Source organism: Nicotiana attenuata, unplaced genomic scaffold, assembly GCF_001879085.1.
Source record: "Nicotiana attenuata strain UT unplaced genomic scaffold, NIATTr2, whole genome shotgun sequence".
Classification (NCBI taxonomy): Eukaryota; Viridiplantae; Streptophyta; class Magnoliopsida; order Solanales; family Solanaceae; genus Nicotiana; species Nicotiana attenuata.
Genome location: NW_017670326.1, coordinates 94,060 through 99,936, shown reverse-complemented (window position 1 = coordinate 99,936; position 5,877 = coordinate 94,060).

The following is a 5,877-nucleotide window of genomic DNA, read 5'->3' as shown; positions in this document are numbered from 1 at the left end:
AGGACAGTATTAACAAAATTAATCAAAACCTAACACTCTAAATCATTCAATCATGAAGGTAATTAAAAGGTAAAGAAATCAGGATTTGAATGCAAACTACGAACAACCAAAACAGCAGACTGACAACACTCAATTTAATCTGAAACCTTGTTCGAATAGCAGTTTGATTATACAAACAAAAAGAAGAGATGAAGCAAAAGGCCAAGTATATGAACAGGACACAAATACAACGAAGAGAGAAAAAGAAGATGAAGTAAAAATAAGAGCTCACCCACCGACTCGGATTCAAGGTTGAACTTCTAATTTAACCCCTGCTACAATGTCAATCTAGCCGATCTTAGTATTGGTGTTTTTTTCTGGATTGCCATTTCAAGTATTGCTCCCGTTGGACTTCTTATGTCGGGATATGGATCAAATAATAAATATTCCTTTTTAGGTGGTCTACGGGCAGCTGCTCAATCAATTAGTTATGAAATACCATTAGCTCTATGTGTGTTATCAATATCTCTACGTGTGATTCGGTGAGACCTAAAATTTCTCCAAATTCTTTTCTTTCTAGAAACAAAGGTAAAAAGATTTGATTGAATATATATATTTTCATTTTTATTCAGCATTTGGGTTGATGAACTAAACCAGATAGTTATATGAGTGAAAGAAAACGGCTTCTAAATTTGCAGTAAAAAGGTTGAGTCTCATTTCCTATGTACAAGAATCAAATGGTGAAAAAAGTAAACATAAGCAATAGAGATTGTTTACCCCAAGATTGGTGAATTGTCATGATAGCTTGAAGCGGGTTCAAAAGATCAACTGTATGGAGTTTTTACTGTCTATTACCATAGATGGATTTCCACAACGGGAGGTTGAAAGCAAAAATGAGTGGATGGTTAGGAAGACCAAGATACACAAAGGATTAGTAATTGAGATTATGTAAGTTATCCAAGAGGATATTTCTGTACATAAAAGGAATTCGAATTGGGGCTTTACGTTCGTAGAAATGATCAAGAAGTACTCCCCATGATTCTGATCCAGAGTATGTTCCTATCCACTGAGTAAGTAAATAACTATCAAGAACGAAGTAATCTTTTACTTTGGTTAAAGGCCCTTTTTCTGAGAAAGGAGAATAGGAATGAAATAAAATAGAAATAGAAAGAAAAGAATCTAATTGCAAAAGCAAAAAGGGGGGATGTCTTTTTTTTTCTTACTTTTTTCTTTTTTTGTTTTTATTCTTTCTTTCCTATAATTCCATTTTGATTTCTATTTCGAGAGAGAAATTTTTTGTCATGATTCATGAACTAATGAACTCTCTAATTTTTTTCGTAATTGAAAATTCGAGGTTGAAATGTATATGTGATATTGCTATAAAGCGCATTTTATTTAATGATAAGGTTATTAATCAACAAAGAAAAATGAAAATTCTTAAAAGATGAGATGAATTCAGAAGCCCCTATTTATTAGTTTAAAATATAGCAGACAGAATTCCATTGGTCTAATTTGGGACCTTAGGATAGATTTTGACTCTATCTGACAAACATATCAAGATAAAGAATAGGAAAGGGTCCTTAGATTTATTTGTGACCTCTGAGGAGCCGTATGAGGTGAAAATCTCACGTACGGTTCTGTAATAGCGATGGGCACAGTGATGTTATCATCGACTATGATTATCTAACAGTTTAAGTACAGTTGATATAGTGGAAGCGCAGTCAAAATATGGTTTTTGGGGGTGGAATTTGTGGCGTCAACCCATCGGGTTTATCGTTTTTCTAATTTCTTCTCTAGCCGAGTGTGAAAGATTACCTTTTGATTTACCAGAAGCAGAAGAAGAATTAGTAGCAGGGTATCAAACCGAATATTCAGGTATCAAATTTGGTTTATTTTACATTGCTTCATATCTGAATCTACTAGTTTCTTCATTATTTGTAACAGTTCTTTACTTGGGAGGTTGGAATCTTTCTATTCCGTACATATTTGTTCCTGAGCTATTTGGCATAAATAAAAGGGGTAAAGTCTTTGGAACACTAATTGGTATCTTTATCACATTAGCCAAAACTTATTTGTTTTTGTTCATTCCTATTGCAACAAGATGGACTTTACCGAGGCTGAGAATGGACCAACTATTAAATCTTGGGTGGAAATTTCTTTTACCTATTTCTCTAGGTAATCTATTATTGACAACTTCGTCCCAACTTCTTTCACTGTAAAAGACTACAATATTCTAGATTCACGACTTGTCTCAAACAAGAGAAAGAAACAAGCATAAAATCTTTTTTATAGATATTCTAAATATGCTCCCTATGATAACTGAATTCATAAATTATGGTCAACAAACAATACGAGCCGCCAGATACATCGGCCAAGGTTTCATGATTACCCTGTCCCACGCAAATCGTTTACCTGTAACTATTCAATACCCCTACGAAAAATTGATCACATCGGAACGTTTTCGAGGCCGAATCCACTTTGAATTTGATAAATGCATTGCTTGTGAAGTATGTGTGCGTGTATGTCCTATAGATTTACCCGTTGTTGATTGGAAGTTGGAAACTGATATTCGAAAGAAACGATTGCTTAATTACAGTATTGATTTTGGAATCTGTATATTTTGTGGTAATTGCGTTGNAATTGAAATGTATTCCCTTGTTCTCCAGGTGGGCGCCTGATTGCTGAAATTTGAAATGTATTCCCTTGTTCTCCAGGTGGGCGCCTGATTGCGACAAAATAAAGAAAATTTTCTGCCCCTGTTCCAATCAAAGAAAATTTGTTAATGTAAAATGGTGGTTAGCTACTGGCATTCTTGTTGGCCATGCTCCCGCTTCCGACTTTGCTCTGACTTACTTCTTCGGACTTGCTTTGACTTGTCACGATTTCCCAATTGACTTTCAACCCTCTGATCTTGATGACCCACATGTTTTACCTCGTACCACTGTTTGGTGTTTCGGTTCCCTTCTTGTGAACCTTGCTTCTCCCTCGCAACCATCTCCTTATTACTCTGATTTCCATCGGTCCTCTATGTTTTATTCTCTTTTGACATGTCCCCACCTTGTTGTGCCATCTAACTGGGAGGCTGGTAATTAGCTTTGACATCCTTCTTTTATTTTTGAATAGAACTGACACTAAAGCATCTTGTATACAGACTTCAAGAGAATGAAATGCAATGACCTCGAAGGTAGAAAAACTCTTAAAATGAATGAGTTGTAATGAAGAGAAAAGGATAGGATTTATCTGAGTGGAAAGGCTAATTTCGTTGATCATGCCATGCATTTTGGGTTCCAGCCTAGTCTGTCCAACCAATCAATTATCAGTTACCACATTTGTTGTCTCATACTTTCACGCCCGACTCTCACCAAACTCAAACCTTGCTTGTTTTGCCATGTTTCAAACAACCTTCAACCACAGACTTCTTTCATTTGCCCAACTGAAAGATCTCACTTTCGCCTTACAGTGCCCGTGAGGATTTTCACCAATAAGACTCTCTCATTTCATTTTTCTCAACTCACTTCGCCTTACGGTGCCCGTGAGGGTTTTCACCAATAAGACACTCTCATTTCATTTTTTTTTTCTTTCACCAGAGTGTTATCTCCAACATGAGTCGCTTTACCTAACCGTATTGACATTTCTTGAAATTGATCAGAAGGTCTTTCTTTGGACCGTAATGTGGCTTTTGGACGGGTTTTGGCAAGAAAGTTATAAAGGTTCAAAATCATTCAAATGTGGGTTCAACATTACAGCTTTCGGAATCATATCCCTTACGACAACTATAACTTCTGCCCCAGTCTCTTTCTTGGGGATTCTTGGATTTCTCTTCTGTCGTGACTGAACCTCAGTGAGGCTGCCTACGTACCCTTTCGGGATCAAGTCAAACGTAGTTCAGACATAGAACTACTTTATTGTGGCGATCTTTCTTTCTTCCACTTTTCCTTTTCTTTTCTTTTCTTCTTTTTTCTTTTCTTTTCTTTTCTTTTCCTTTTTTCTTCTTTTTTCTTTTCTTTTCTTTTCTCTTTTTTTCTTTTCTTTCCTTTTCCTTTTTTCTTTTCTTTTTCTTTTCTTTTCTTTTGGACTGTTTTTCTCTTGTTTCTCCGCTGATTTTCCCCGCTCGGGCTTTCGAGTTCTATTATTGATTCCGAAAGAGGGATACGAAAGGAAATATAATAAGGCTCAAAGGGATAACAAAGGATAAAGTATTTGGGTAGCGGAACAAAATGCCTTCATCATTTCAATCTCAAAACATGCCAAATACAATCAGGTACACAGAGATAAAGAAAATCATACATAATATCTCTTGACTGCATCAGAATTGATAGCCATTTCTACACATTTTCCTTCCACGTCCGTTAGATATAGGGCGCCATTGGACAAAACTCTGGTTACAACAAATGGCCCTTGCCAGTTTGGGGCGAACTTTTCTTTTGCCTCAGCCCAATGAGGTAGGATACGTCTGAGCACCAACTGTCCTACTTCGAACTTCCGCGGCGCACTTTCTTGTTATATGCTCTTGCCATTCTTCGTTGATACAATTGACCGTGACACACTGCTGCCAGTCGCTTCTCATCAATCAAACTTGGTTGTTCCAAGCGGGCTTTAACCCATTCATCATCATCAATCTCTGCCTCTGCGATGATTCGGAGGGATGGGATTTCAACCTCTGCGGGTATTACTGCTTCGGTTCCATATACCAATGAGTAAGGAGTCGCTCCTACTGAAGTGCGGACAGTAGTGCGATAGCCTAACAAAGCAAAAGGTAGCTTTTCATGCCATTGCCTTGACCCTTCTATCATTTTTCGAAGTATTTTCTTGATATTCTTGTTAGCTGCCTCGACTGCCCCATTTGCCTTAGGACGATCTGGAGTGGAATTGCGGTGCATGATCTTAAACCGCTGACATGTCTCGGCCATCAAATGACTATTGAGATTGGCACCATTATCTGTGATGATTACCTTCGGGATCCCAAACCGGTATATGATATTTGAATGTACGAAATCGACAACTGCCTTCTTAGTCACAGATTTGAAGGTTTTTGCCTCCACCCATTTGGTGAAATAATCAATGGCTACCAAAATGAATCTATGCCCATTTGAGGCTGCAGGCTCAATCGGACCAATAACATCCATTCCCCAAGCAACGAACGGCCATGGTGCTGACATTGTATGCAATTCAGATGGGGGAGAATGAATCAAATCTCCGTGTACCTGACATTGATGACATTTGCGCACGAAGCTGATGCAATCCCGTTTCATAGTAAGCCAATAATAACCTGCTCGAAGGATCTTCTTTGCCAATATATATCCACTCATATGAGGTCCACAAACGCCCGCATATACCTCAGCCATGATAACTGTAGCTTGTTTGGCATCTATGCATCTCAATAAACTAAGATCTGGAGTTCTCTTGTACAACACTCCTCCACTGAAGAAAAATCCACTTGCCAGGCGTCGAATTGCCCTCTTTTGATCCCCTGTAGCTTGTGTCGGGTACGCTCCCACCCGGAGGTATTCTTTTATATCATGGAACCATGGCTCACCATCAAACTCTTCCTCCACCACATTACAATAGGCATGCTGATCTCGAACCTGAATCTGTAACGGATCCACGTAAGCCTTGTCCGGATGATGCAACATTGATGCCGACGTGGCCAAAGCGTCGGCAACCTCATTGTGCATCCTTGGAATGTGTTTGAAATCTATTGATTGAAACCGTTGACGAAGTTCATGCAAACACTGCCGGTATGGTATGAGCTTCAAATCTCGTGTCTCCCACTCTCCTTGAATCTGGTGTACAAGAAGGTCCGAGTCACCCAGGACCAAGATTTCCTGGACACCCATGTCTATAGCCAACCTCAATCCCAGGATACATGCTTCGTACTCAGCCATGTTGTTGGTACAA